The sequence below is a fragment of the Aquarana catesbeiana genome, linkage group LG02 (genome assembly GCF_042186555.1).
Source record: "Aquarana catesbeiana isolate 2022-GZ linkage group LG02, ASM4218655v1, whole genome shotgun sequence".
Taxonomy (NCBI): domain Eukaryota; kingdom Metazoa; phylum Chordata; class Amphibia; order Anura; family Ranidae; genus Aquarana; species Aquarana catesbeiana.
Window position 1 is genome coordinate 165,849,686 of NC_133325.1, and position 15,423 is coordinate 165,865,108.

The following is a 15,423-nucleotide window of genomic DNA, read 5'->3' on the forward strand; positions in this document are numbered from 1 at the left end:
TGAAGGCCAGTCTAGTTTTTTCCTATGGGCAACAACAAGTCAAAAAGGGGCCACGAAGAAAGAGAGGCATTAGAGGGGGGGAGGAGGGTCAGGGCCAAAGAAAAGAAAGAAGTAGATATTAGTGGAGTCTTTAATTTGAGTTCAGTTCAATTAACTCAAGGTGAACAAAAAGTTCTTAGTCAGGGTTTAAAATTTGCTCCCCCACATAAACTCAATAAATTCGAAACTTTTATTGATGTGCATAAATTTATTCAGAAAATGAATATCAAGAGACACTTTATTCTGAATCCGATTGGTAAAAGTAGTCAAATTGTTCGTAATCCTTCTCTCTTATCTGTTAATAATTCTTTGACTAATCCTGCACCCCAGATAATTACTGAAGGCAACAATAGAGTCCAGGTTCGTCATATTAACTTTTCCAACGTTTCTCTTTTCAATCCTCCAGGGTTTGTTGCCCCTTCTGTGGAAGTATTTAAAGATCTTGTACTGAAGGACTTAGTGGTATTAAAAATCCCTAGGATTGGAAATGCTAATGAACTTCAATCGAATCTTAAACAAATCTGTGAACGCAATGATATAGTTATACGTCCCGTGGATAAATGGGGCGGAATTGTTATTTTAGATAAATCTCAATACAAAGAAGAAATTAATAGAATACTTTCTGATCGATAGACCTACAGGCCTTTGGCCTGTAACCCTTCTGTAAAATTTAGGAAAGAGCTCTCTAATTTGATTGATTATGGTTTCCAACAAGGGATTTTAAACAAAAAAGAAAAAGCTTATCTTATACCCACAGTTCAGAGAGTGCCAGTTATGTACTACCTACCCAAGATTCACAAAAATCTTGCTAAAGCACCTGGTCACCCTATTATTAGCAGCATAGACTCGGTGACAGCAAGGATTGGGAGGTATGTGGATAATTATCTTCAACCTTTGGTTGTTAGGACCCCTTCATATCTACAGGATACTACGCAGGTCATTAACTTATTGGACGGTTGTGAGTGGAGAGAGGGCTGCATTCTAGCGACAGCGGATGTAGCCTCTCTCTACACTATCATATCTCACCAGTGAGGTTTTGAAGCAGTAAACTCCTATCTTGAACAAGATGAGTCTTTATCTTCAGTACAGAGGAATTTTATTTTGGAACTTTTACGTTTTGCAACAAGTAATAATTATTTTTGGTTTGGGGGTGATTTCTTTTTGCAGATTTGTGGTGTTGCTATGGGTGCAAAGTTGGCGCCCAGCTTAGCAGACCTCTTTATGGCTCGTTGGGAGCAGGAATGTATAGACAGTGATCGTCCCAGAGAGTTGCGCCTCTGGAAAAGATATATTGATGATGTACTTTTCCTATGGGAGGGGGATTTATCCTCACTTCAAGCTTTTTTCCTCAAATTAAACGATAACAATAGGGGTATCTCTTTGCAATATGAAGCTAGTGATACCCAAATTCATTTTTTGGACTTAAACATTACCGTCAAGGATGGGCAGTTTGTCACTAGCACATATTTCAAGGAGTCTGATCGAAATGCGTACATCCCTTTATCTAGCTGCCATCACAGGTCATGGCTGGCTGCGGTACCTAAAGGACAATTTCAGAGAATTAGGCGCAATTGTACAGAAATTGTAGATTATTACCAGCAAGCATCCATTCTAAAACAAAGATTCTTTGCCAAAGGATATGTTGAAAAAGAAATAGATGAAACCATTACTATTGTTGCAGGTATGGATAGATATGATATGCTAAATAGAACAAGAGAAATCAATCTAACACTGGAAGATCAACAGAACGGAACGGAGATCTGTCAATGTAAACAGACAGATATATCTGTTGTGTCAGGAGAGAGGAGACAGATCTGCTGTACATACTGATTATGAACAGCGATCGGTCTCCTCCTCCAGGCAGTCCCATCCCCCCATAGTTAGAGACACTCCCTAGGACACACATTTAACCCCTTGATCGCCCCCTAGTGTTAACCCCTTCCCTGCCAATGACATGTATACAGTAATCAGTGGCTAATTTTAGCTCTGATCGCTGTATAAATGTCAATGGTCCCAAAAAAGTGTCAAAAGTGTCCGATTTGTCTGCCGCAATGTCGCAGTCCTGATCACCGCCATTACTAGTAAAAAAATAATTTATAATAAAAATGCCGTAAATCTACCCCCTATTTTGTAGATGCTATAACTTTTGCGCAAACCAATCAATATAAGCTTATTGCAATTTTTTTTACCAAAAATATGTAGACTACTGTTGGGAAATGTAGATTGTCTAGGGATATTTTTAGACCCTCGATAAGTCTGCATAAGATGTACCTTACAATCCCCACAGGCCTGTGAGATTAGCCCATTGAGACAATGATAAAAAACTCTAAAAGTCTCGCCGAGCAAATCTAATCTTTATTCTTTGGTGTGAATATTTAAAGGGGGCTTTCAGAAACTACCGCCCCTTGACCGCGTCATACAAATTATCCAATAAAATACAGAAACAATTTATGACAAAAGTGAAACTAATTAAGTTTAAGATATCACTTGCTTTACAGGAAACGAAACACAAAAGATAACAGGGATGTGAGAAACGAAACTAGATTACATTACACTCCGAGTAATATGTAAAATAAAATACAGGGAAAAACACAAAATGGAAACTAAATTATAAGATGGAGGTGATTAAGCTAAATTTCCCTTCAATCCCCTCTTAGATCATATAAGATGATCTCTACATTCTATCTAGTGTTCTAGTACTTCTTTGGGATTGTGGCATAGATTGCCTGATGATTCTTCATGTATGTCATGTAGGATAGAACCTTATTATCAGGAGATTGAATGCGTGCAATTATGCAAATACAACACTTAAAGCAGAGGTAAAGAATCAGAGCAAGGATAAATATCATAGTAGTTAGGCACCTTAGCACTTGTGTTAGAGATCCAAGTACAGCATTCGTAGTCCTTAGTCATTTCACATAAACCTGTGAGAGCTGCACTCTTGCTTTCTATAGCTAACTCATGTAGTTCTAGCTGTTTTCTAATTGCTCTAGTTTCTATGTTTAATAGCAATGTCATCTGAATTCCTCTCCATTATCTCATCCAATATACTTGAATAATTGTTCAACCTTTTCATCATGTCTGTACCCCATCCTGTCCAAGAAGGAAACCATGCCCAGGCAATATCTTGTTTATAGAACAATTCCCTTTTGTCGCAGTGTTTGAGGGGGTATCTGGGGTGTATACTTGCCTCTAGATTCGCACATGGAGATGTTAAATATTGACCTACTACAAATGGAGGAGTTAGTCTGTGTCTCATTCCCTAAATTAAAACACCAATCGGGGAATGACTTTTACCTGCTATTGGAAAGGTAACAGTGTTATTTATGTACAGAGTGGATATGTTAGTTAAGAAGACAGGAAGAGTCTCGTTGAGGAAGGAGGAGATATTTAAAAGGTACAGCCAAAAGGGAATTCGGGCAGTACTAGGATGTAATTTGCTACGTATCCAACATTCTTCATACCCTGATTTTTTTTGAGCATAAGCATACTTAAATTTTAGTAAAAGCATCTTATCAGTAAAACTATCTCTAATCTCTCTCTTTGTTCTAGCTTGTGTCACTGTAATGTTCTTGTGTGTGTGTTCCCACAGATACTTTTAATTGCACCCAAATCTTCAGGGTGGTAGATACAGTTAGTGATGATCCAGGTGGGCAGGAACACTATCAGAGAGATCAGGAGGCAAAATGCCTTGCCAGAAGTCTGTGGTGAAATAAGCGAGGTCATCTTCTCTGGCCGGACCTGCTTTCCCAGGAACTCCTCCTTCATCTGCTTGGACTTCTGCTTGAGGGCCTCATTTATCCAAGGTCTCCTTCCTGCTCCTGGAGCTTTGGGCAACCTTTTTTACTTGGCTGGCATGGATCCAGGGCTGGCAGTTTTCCACTAGGATGGCTGTTCTGGTCACTGCAACCACTGTGGTAGGAGGTCCAAAGGGATACTCTTGCTTCTTATTTCTGTTCAGCTGTTGGACCACCACGGTGTCTCCCACCGTGAAGGGGTGAGTAGCTTCCTGTGAAGAAAAAGGAGAAGTGCGAGCAACATTTCTTTCGACTTTCCAATGTTTCAACCAATTTTCTTACATATTCTTCCTGTATTAAGTCTAAATCTCCCTTTTCTACCATTAAAGGTGATCTGGCCCATGGGGTGGGGAAAGGTCTACCCATCAAAAATTCAAAAGGTGAATATCCTGTTGTTTTAGAAGGGGTCATTCTTATTTCTGCCAGGACTGCTGGGAGGACCTTTTTCCAGTTGGCAATGGTTCCTCCTGTGGCCTTTCTTGTCTTTTATTGTCCTGTTCATTCTTTCTACTATCCCTGATATTTGAGGTTGGTAGGGAATGTGGAACTTCCATTCTATCTTGAGGGTTTTTACCAAGTCCTGGCAGACCCTGGCCATGAAAGCTGGGCCATTGTCTGAGTTTATTCGAAGTGGGCATCCCCATCGAGGAATGATTTCCTGAGTGAGGATCCTCACTACTGTTTGTGCATCTTCTTTTGTGGTCACGAAAAGTTCGACCCATCTTGAGAATATAAAAATCTCTACTCAGAAGATCAGCAGATCAGCCGTCACCTGTATACCTGCGTGGCCTATTCTGTGGTACTGTAAAATAAAGAGTGATGCACTTGCCGCTGGTATACATGGTTTCCCCTCTTTGCAGAGAAGTCCAGTTTTTGGATCTTTCTGCACACCCTTTTTATCCCAGTCCCTTGACTCATAATTTGATGCAAAATCCTGGAGATCTGCAAGTGACTGTTCAAATGGGGATATGTCAGGTATCAGCATAGCCATTTGGATGTCTGTTGTCTGTGAGATAGCAGCTTGTTTAGCAGCAAAGTCAGCCAGAGCATTTTCCCTGGCTATCTCTGTCTGTTGGCCTGTATGTGCTCTGCAATGTACTATAGCCAGTGTTTTAGGTAGCTGGATAGCTTTTAGCAATAACATTACCAAAGAAGAATGTGAAATGTTCTTTCCATCTGCTGCCACAAAGCCACGCCTACTTCATATCACACCGAAGTCGTGTACCACACCGTACCCATACTTCGAGTCAGTGTAAATGTTTACATCCTGACCTTCAAAGAGCTAGCATGCTCTAGTGAGTGCAATTCAGCAGCCTGTGCTGATTGACATGAGATAGGCCTGGCCTCAAGTATAACATCTGGAAGCTGCACAACTGCATACCCTGCATGGTATGTGTGATCATTTGGCCTAGAGCAAGAACCATCCACAAAAACATTCTGTGTATCTGGTAGTGCTGTGGAAGACAAATCAGACCTGGGTGATGTGTCTTAGTGAATGAGGTCAATGCAGTCATGTTGTGGCATGACCTCATCCTGTTCTCCTTTTAATCCAAAAAGGGCGTTTAAAATTGGCGCTGGGCCTGCAGTGGGAGAAGCATATTTGATGTGCAATTTTGGATTGGACAGCAAAATCACCTCATATCCGCTCAACCTCTGAGCAGACATGTGCTGATTATGTACATTTTTCAACAGGATTGACACATTGTGTGTGGTGTGAAGTGTGGTGTCGTGTCCCAGAGTGAAAGAAATGGCCATCTCAACCACCATTACACAGAACGCTAGAGTTCTGAGACACGCGGGCATGCCCTGAACCTGCACCGGGACCATCTTTGAGAAAAAAATAAAAACTACAGGGCGCAGTCTCCCACCATGTTCCTGGGCCAGTACTCCCGCCATGGTTCTGCAATTTTACCTGGCAAACAAGTTATACATTTTGCCATATTTCAGGGAGGCCGAGGCTCGGGCTGGTAACCATTGCACATTTCAACATGGCAAAAACATTTAACATTTCATCAGACCATTTTACAGTTTGACATTTCAGAGAGGGTTGTTTGTCTCAATATATTGTCATAGAAAGAACAGTCAGGTATTCATTGGCGGCAGCAACCAATCATTCCAAGAGAGGTAAGCATGTCTTTCTTGGAAAGTGGGCGGGGCAAACCCACAAGAGCGACAGCTCTTTTTTTTTGACTGACTTTCCTAACTCCCGGAGACAGCACAAACCCTAGGTACTCAACCTCCTGTTTACACCATTGTAACTTTTTCTTAGACACTTTGTGACCACATACATGTAACCATTTCAATAAGGATAGGCTATCAGCTCGGCAGTCCTCCTCTGAAGAACTACAAATCAAAAGATCATTAACATACTGCAACAGTACAGAACCATGAGGGGCAGTCCAAGGCCTGAGGGTGGTTTGGAGTACTATAGAATAGACCACAGGTGAGTCTATGTAACTCTGCGGCATTCTACACCAGATAAACTGACGCCTGTGTTGGTCAATCGACACAGTAAAAACAAAATGGCCGTGTCTCCTGGTCTACGGGGACGGAGAAAAAAAAAATTATTTAAATCAATCACAGCAAAATACTCTGCATAGTATGGTATGGCGGTAAGTATTGATGGCACATTAGGCACTATTGGGGCAATCGGTACCACTAGGCTATTGCTGGCGCTTAGGTCTTGTACAAACCTATAGTCACCATTTGCCTTCTTTACCAGGTTAATGGGAATATTGTAGGGCGAGACAATTTCCCTTAAGATTCCTTTCTTTAAGAAATCCTCTTTTTCTCTGTATGTAACTCCCTCTTTGTCCTTGCCCCCTCCCTCTTTGTATAAAAGTTTCCCCTTTTGATTTCCTAAGAAATCATTTTGATAATGTGTCTGCACTGGTGTTTGTTTAGGAATGTCAAAACATCCTGCAGCATCCTTCTCTGTCAGCTTCTGATATTTGCTGTCTTACTATAAGTGCATGTTTAAGGCTAAGGTTGCTGAGGTATGTCTGTATTAAGAGACTGTGCATGTTATACTGAACAAATCCTGCCTCTTGTGTCCAAACGTCTATAAATTTTTTCCCCAGAATTCTAACACAGATTCTGCTAACTTTTGCTTGCAAGCTGTTAAGAAAAAAAAAAATTGTTGCTGTGTGTCTTTATATGATGAGGTCTTTATCTGGTTCTGGAATGTAAGGGGGAGGAAGCGGGGAACACAGTACAAGCATAGAGAAGGTTGATTTAACCCTTAAATTTACTATCCTATAACTCTGCTAAACCCATCGTGAACAATGTTTGGGCTAGGAAGCTATAGGGAGCCTCAGTCCAGCCGGGGGATCTCCACAGCATGCATTTTTATTTTCATCTTTATTTTTCTTTCTAAACATTCTAAATTCTTGTAGATACAGTCTCTGTATATTATTATTTTTCCTATGTTTATAACCAAACAATTTTTATTTACATTTCAAATTTTTGACAGAGTGCCAACAGGTTCAAACAGTGCCTTCAATTGCGGCAGCACTAATGCTGCAAACAATTCCCCACTATCTATTACAGTCAGTGAGATATTAGCACTTGAACCCTGTTGGCAAAAAGCCAAATGTCCAAATTTTGCACCTGACTTTCCCTTCGCAAAAAATGTCAGTAGCAAAAAGAATTATTCAAATAACATGTTTTAATTAAAAGTTAGCCTTACCAATTTATGTATTACCTTAATAAAGTGTTATTAACGCTCTACCCATATTTTAATTGGTAAAAACGTCCCTAATGTCACAATACTTCAAAGACCTGGGACAGACTTGATAAGTCTCCCCTGCTCTTTGAATAAGTGACATTACTCCCTTCACTGTCAACCCTTCTTAAAACACAAATTTGTTATGTAAATTAAACCTTAAACCTTGAACCCTTGGTTTACCTTCTCTAAATAAGGGTCCCTTACCTAGTTTAGAATACCCTCCTGGGACACTGGCTACAAGATATGTCCGAGGACCAGTATAACAGAATAACAAACCAATAATACAATCAAAACACTTTAGAAATATTTGTTAGTACATAAGAAGAAATTAACCTGGCTACTCGCCAATCCAGGGTTCCTTATAAACTCTAAAATTCTTATTCAACTCTATACAGATAAATCAGCAGAAACTAAACACCAATAAACCTTAAAACAATAATTCCGGTATAAGACTTAGTTCTGTCAGACCACCCAATATTTTAGTTCTCTTTTTAGTTCTTTCTCTAAAATGACACTGAACGTCTGATTACTGCAAGGAAAAGAAAAATATTTTTACTCACTGAAACAATACCAGAATCATTCTGCCAATTACAATACGATACAAGTTATATCTTAAACTTTAGGGTCAAAGCATTCATATATAAATCATTAAAAATAAATAGTGCAGTGGAAAAGGTGTCATCTTACCTTACGACACCCGACAAATTCCACACAGACAAACATTACACAGATGACAGCTAGCTACGCAACAGAAAGATAAGCAAAGAGATCGGGTTTTGTCCGGCACACCTTATCAGACTTTTTCTTATAATTACAGTACTGTATAACTCATTAAGCTCTACCGGAGCTTATTCACTGTTTACCCAAAACAGTTGGCTGCAGTCTTTTTCTATGGACTTCACCTTAAAGTCCTTAAAACCCACCTAAGGTTTTTTATTGCTTCTCAGAGCAATTTTCTGCCCACCCAGGGCTTATCTTACTGTTTCTCAGAACAGTTTCTTGAAGCCCACCCAGGGCTTATCTATCGAGGTCTAAAAAAACGAATTACAGGTCCCTCAAAAGGAATCGATCTCTAAATAAATCACGGCAAAAGAAAAATAAATATAAATCAAAATCACCGGACCCATTATAATCAATCCCGGACGAGCCCCCATTTCTGTTGGGAAATGTAGATTGTCTAGGGATATTTTTAGACCCTCGATAAGTCTGCATAAGATGTACCTTACAATCCCCACAGGCCTGTGAGATTAGCCCATTGAGACAATGATAAAAAACTCTAAAAGTCTCGCCGAGCAAATCTAATCTTTATTCTTTGGTGTGAATATTTAAAGGGGGCTTTCAGAAACTACTGCCCCTTGACCGCGTCATACAAATTATCCAATAAAATACAGAAACAATTTATGACAAAAGTGAAACTAATTAAGTTTAAGATATCACGTGCTTTACAGGAAACGAAACACAAAAGATAACAGGGATGTGAGAAACGAAACTAGATTACATTACACTCCGAGTAATATGTAAAATAAAATACAGGGAAAAACACAAAATGGAAACTAAATTATAAGATGAAGGTGGTTAAGCTAAATTTCCCTTCAACTACATATCGGCCTAAACTGAGGAAGAAATTTTTTTTATTATTAAATTTGGGGATATTTATTATAGCAAAAAGTAATAAATATTGTTTTTTTTTTTTAATTGTCTGTCTTTTTTTGTTTATAGCGCAAAAAATAAAAAACGCAGAGGTGATCAAATACCACCAAAAGAAAGCTCTATTTATGGGAAAAAAGGATATCAACTCTGTTTGTGTACAGCATCACACGACCGCGCAATTGTCAGTTAAATCGACACGGTGACGCATCGCAAAAAATGGCCTGGTCATTAAGGGAGCAAATCCTTCCGGTCCTTAAGTGGTTAAAGTGCTTGTAAAGTCAGATCAGTTTTTTGCTATTTGTGTCCCCAGGTGGTAAGATTCACTCCTCTATTGAGTTCTGTTTCATTTCAAAAGCCAACATACTGTATGCAAAAGTCATACCCCCTAGACCTGTCTGTGCAGACAGTATGACAACTTGCTGACTCACAGGCAGTTTAAAGTGTAAATAAGGCCTCATGCAACACAGCTAGGTTAGACTTTAGAGGTAAATTGAACTACAGAATTTTAATAAAATTCATATTTTATTTGAAGACAAAAATATAAAATCAAAGAAATATACAGTGGGGACGGAAAGTATTCAGACCCCCTTAAATCATTTAAGTTCATTTTTTTCCTCATTAATGTACACACAGCACCCCATATTTACAGAAAAACACAGAATTGTTGACATTTTTGCAGATTTATTAAAAAAGAAAAACTGAAATATCACATGGTCCTAAGTATTCAGACTCTTTGCTGTGACACTCATATATTTAACTCAGATGCTGTCCATTTCTTCTGATCATCCTTGAGATGGTTCTACACCTTCATTTGAGTCCAGCTGTGTTTGATTATACTAACTGGACTTGATTATGAAAGCCACACACCTGTCTATATAAGACCTTACAGCTCACAGTGCATGTCAGAGCAAATGAGAATCATGAGGTCAAAAGGAACTGCCTGAAGAGCTCAGAGACAATTGTGGCAAGGCACAGATCTGGCCAAGGTTACAAAAAAATTCTGCTGCACTTAAGGTTCCTAAGAGCACAGTGGCCTTCATAATCCTTAAATAGAAGACGTTTGGGACAACCAGAACCCTTCCTAGAGCTGGCCGTCCGGCCAAACTGAGCTATCGGGGGAGAAGAGCTTTGGTGAGAGAGGTAAAGAAGAACCCAAAGATCACTGTGGCTGAGCTCCAGAGATGCAGTCGGGAGATGGGAGAAAGTTGTAGAAAGTCAACCATCACTGCAGCCCTCCACCAGTCGGGGCTTTATGGCAGAGTGGTCCAACGGAAGCCTCTTCTCAGTGCAAGACACATGAAAGCCTTAATTCTAAGGCCTTAATTCTAAGTGGTATGTGTGGAGAAAACCAGGCACTGCTCATCACCTGTCCAATACAGTCCCAACAGTGAAGCATGGTGGTGGCAGCATCATGCTGTGGGGGTGTTTTTCAGCTGCAGGGACAGGACGACTGGTTGCAATCGAGGGAAAGATGAATGCGGCCAAGTACAGGGATATCCTGGACGAAAACCTTTTCCAGAGTGCTCAGGACCTCAGACTGGGCCGAAAGTTTACCTTCCAACAAGACAATGACCCTAAGCACACCGCTAAAATAACGAAGGAGTGGCTTCACAACAACTCAGTGACTGTTCTTGAATGGCCCAGCCAGAGCCCTGACTTAAACCCAATTGAGCATCTCTGGAGAGACCTAAAAATGGCTGTCCACCAACATTTACCATCCAACCTGACAGAACTGGAGAGGATCTGCAAGGAGGAATGGCAGAAGATCCCCAAATCCAGGTGTGAAAAACTTGTTGCATCTTTCCCAAAAAGACTCATGGCTATATTAGATCAAAAGGGTGCTTCTACTAAATACTGAGCAAAGGGTCTGAATACTTAGGACCGTGTGATATTTCAGTTTTTCTTTTTTAATAAATCTGCAAAAATGTCAACAAGGCTGTTTTTCTGTCAATATGGGGTGCTGTGTGTACATTAATGAGGAAAAAAATGAACTTAAATGATTTTAGCAAATGGCTGCAATATAACAAAGAGTGAAAAATTTAAGGGGGTCTGAATACTTTCCGTCCCCACTGTACATATAAAAATATCAGCTAAAAACAGATATTCATATGTGCACAAAGTCGGGCCACTCAGGACCCAGTGCTTTACGTAGGTTGTTGTTGTTACATAATTGCAGGTAAGTGAGCCCCTGTGCGTTTGACTATGGTATATACAGTGGATATAAAAAGTCTACACACTCCTGTTAACCACTTGAGCCCCGGACCATTATGCTGCCTAAGGACCAGAGGTCTTTTTCCAATTTGGCACTGCGTCGCTTTAACTGCTAATTGCGCGGTCAAGCAATGCTGTACCTAAACGAAATTTGCGTCCTTTTCTTCCCACAAATTGAGCTTTCTTTTGATGGTATTTGATCACCTCTGCAGTTTTTATTTTTTGCGCTATAAACGGAAAAAGACCGAAAATTTTGAAAAAAAATGATATTTTCTACTTTTTGTTATAAAAAAAATCCAATAAACTAAATTTTAGTCATACATTTAGGCCAAAATGTATTCGGCCACATGTCTTTGGTAAAAAAAATGTCAATAAGCATATATTTATTGGTTTGCGCAAAAGTTATAGCGTCTACAAACTAGGGTACATTTTCTGTAATTTACACAGCTTTTAGTTTATGACTGCCTATGTCATTTCTTGAGGTGCTAAAATGGCAGGGCAGTACAAACCCCCCCCAAATGACCCCATTTTGGAAAGTAGACACCCCAAGGAAATTGCTGAGAGGCATGTTGAACCCATTGAATATTTATTTTTTTTGTCCCAAGTGATTGAATAATGACAAAAAAAAAAAAAAATATTTACAAAAAGTTGTCACTAAATGATATATTGCTCACACAGGCCATGGGCCTATGTGGAATTGCACCCCAAAATACATTCAGCTGCTTCTCCTGAGTATGGGGATACCACATGTGTGGGACTTTTTGGGAGCTTAGCCGCGTACGGGGCCCCGAAAACTAAGCACCGCCTTCAGGATTTCTAAGGGTGTAAATTTTTGATTTCACTCTTCACTGCCTATCACAGTTTCAGAGGCCATGGAATGCCCAGGTGGCACAAACCCCCCCCCAAATGACCCCATTTTGGAAAGTAGACACCCCAAGCTATTTGCTGAGAGGCATATTGAGTCCATGGAATATTTTATATTTTGACACAAGTTGCGGGAAAGTGACACTTTTTTTATTTTTTTTATTTTTTTTGCACAAAGTTGTCACTAAATGATATATTGCTCACACAGGGCATGGGCATATGTGGAATTGCACCCCAAAATACATTTAGCTGCTCCTCCTGAGTATGGGGATACCACATGTGTGGGACTTTTTGGGAGCCTAGCCGCGTACAGGGCCCCGAAAACCAAGCACCGCCTTCAGGATTTCCAAGGGTGAAAATTTTTGATTTCACTCTTCACTGCCTATCACAGTTTCGGAGGCCATGGAATGCCCAGGTGGCACAAACCCCCCCCCAAATGACCCCATTTTGGAAAGTAGACACCCCAAGCTATTTGCTGAGAGGCATGGTGAGTATTTTGCAGCTCTCATTTGTTTTTGAAAATGAAGAAAGACAAGAAAAAACTTTTTTTTTTTTCTTTTTTCAATTTTCAAATCTTTGTGACAAAAAGTGAGGTCTGCAAAATACTCACTATACCTCTCAGCAAATAGCTTTGGGTGTCTACTTTCCAAAATGGGGTCATTTGGGGGGGTTTTGTGCCACCTGGGCTTTCCATGGCCTCCGAAACTGTGATAGGCAGTGAAGAGTGAAATCAAAAATTCACGCCCTTAGAAAGCCTGAAGGCGGTGCTTGGTTTTCGGGGTCCCGTACGCGGCTAGGCTCCCAAAAAGTCTCACACATGTGGTATCCCCGTACTCAGGAGAAGCAGCAGAATGTATTTTGGGGTGTAATTTCACATATTCCCATGGCATGTTTGAGCAATATATCATTTAGTGACAACTTTGTGCAAAAAAAAAAAAAAAAAAAAAATTTGTCTCTTTCCCGCAACTTGTGTCGCAATATAAAATATTCCATGGACTCGACATGCCTCTCAGCAAATAGCTTGGGGTGTCTACTTTCCAAAATGGGGTCATTTGGGGGGGTTTTGAACTGTCCTGGCATTTTATGCACAACATTTAGAAGCTTATGTTACACATCACCAACTCTTCTAACCACTTGAAGACAAAGCCCTTTCTGACACTCATTGTTTACATGAAAAAGTTATTTTTTTTTGCAAAAAAATTACTTTGAACCCCCAAACATTATATATTTTTTTAAAGCAAATGCCCTACAGATTAAAATGGTGGGTGTTTCATTTTTTTTTTTTACACAGTATTTGCGCAGCGATTTTTCAAACGCATTTTTTGGGGAAAAAACACACTTTTTTAAATTTTAATGCACTAAAACACACTATATTGCCCAAATGTTTGATGAAATAAAAAAGATGATCTTAGGCCGAGTTGCCACGTGCAGTGGCAACAAAATAAATGCATTTTTAAAAGCCTTTAAAAGCCTTTACAGGTTACCACTTTAGATTTACAGAGGAGGTCTACTGCAAAAATTACTGCCCTCGATCTGACCTTCGCGGCGATACCTCACATGCATGGTGCAATTGCTGTTTACGTTTGACGACAGACCGCCGTTTGCGTTCGCCTTAGCGCGAGAGCAGGGGGCGACAGGGGTGCTTTTTTTTTTTTTTTTTTTTTTCTTTATTATTTTTTTGCTTTTTATCTTATTTTTAAACTGTTCCTTTCATTTTTTTTTTTTTAATCATTTTTATTGTTATCTCGGGGAATGCAAATATCCCCTATGATAGCAATAGGTAGTGACAGGTACTCTTTTTTGAAAAAATTGGGGTCTATTAGACCCTAGATCTCTCCTCTGCCCTCAAAGCATCTGATGACACCAAGATCGGTGTGATAAAATGCTTCCCCAATTTCCCAATGGCGCTATTTACATCCGGCGAAATCTAAGTCATAAAATGATCGTAGCTTCCGGTTTCTTAGGCCATAGAGATGTTTGGAGCCACTCTGGTCTCTGATCAGCTCTATGGTCAGCTGGCTGAATCACCGGCTGCATTCTCAGGTTCCCTGTTGAGACAGGAGAGCCAGAGAAAAACACGGAAGACGGTGTGGGGGGGGGGCATTCCCTCCCACGGCTTGTAAAAGCAGTCTAGAGGCTAATTAGCCACTAGGATTGCTTTTACATGAAAGCCGACCGCTGGCTGAAAAGAATGATACCAAGATGATACCTAAACCTGCAGGCATCATTCTGGTATAACCATTCAAAGTCGTGAATGGCGTACCTGAAGACAAAAAAATGGTTAACAATGGTTAACAATAAAGCACAGTAAACAGTAAAGTATAAATAATTACATACCTGAAAAACAAACATGATAAAACATAATAACAATAACAATAAAACATTGCAGAATAGAATACAGTAAAAAAAGAGCAGAACAATAGAGAGAGAGAGAATAGAGAGAGAGAACAATAAAACGACAACTATTTTTTTTTATTTTATATATATATATTTTTTTTTTACACTTTTTTTGTAACTAACTTTTATAACTGTAACCGGTTCCAGGTTCGGGTCTCTCAAAATGCGATGGCATCTTGGGAGACCCTGTGAAAGTGTGCCTAGTCTGTGCAATGCTGTACCCTACGCTAATAACTAGTGCATGGTAGCGTTCAAAACATTCACCAATGCAAAGACCAGGATTGTCAGGACAGGAGGGACAATAATAGCGGGTGTCACGCCTATATCCGCGCTTGCTGCAGACACGACATCTTTTTGGGGGGGTTCGTTGGGTAGGGGTACTCGGGAGGACATAAAAATGCCTCTCATGCAGCCGACTGCATTTGGTTGGGGATGTGAATGGGGGAAGTACGGGCGCTGCAGAAGCGGTGTGTTCCCAATTAGGATTGGCGAATGCAGCAGGAAGGGCACTATGGGCATGACGGGCCTGTGTTTGTCTTTTTGGTGGCAGCGGGACACTACTTGTGCTTGCCACCTCACCAGCTTGAACTGCACTTATGGGACTCGCCACGTCACCAAGTGTTACTGCAGCGCTGGTTTGACTACGACCGGGGTGTACTAGGCCGCTGGTGCTTGCCAGTTCAATAAAAAGCTTCCAAAAAAACTGTTAGCGATCGCAGGGATCAGGCCTGACTCTGC

The 15,423-nt window shown here is 40.3% G+C and overlaps 1 long non-coding RNA gene across 1 annotated transcript; it reads right to left on the reverse strand.

The window, feature by feature from the left end:
• Positions 1-227: 227 nt before the first annotated feature.
• Positions 228-8,249, reverse strand: LOC141127388 (uncharacterized). Its single transcript, XR_012241547.1, has 2 exons — positions 8,124-8,249; positions 228-4,048 (listed from the first exon to the last, which is right to left on the reverse strand). It is a non-coding gene; the product is annotated as an uncharacterized lncRNA (long non-coding RNA).
• Between the last annotated feature and the right edge of the window lie 7,174 nt (positions 8,250-15,423).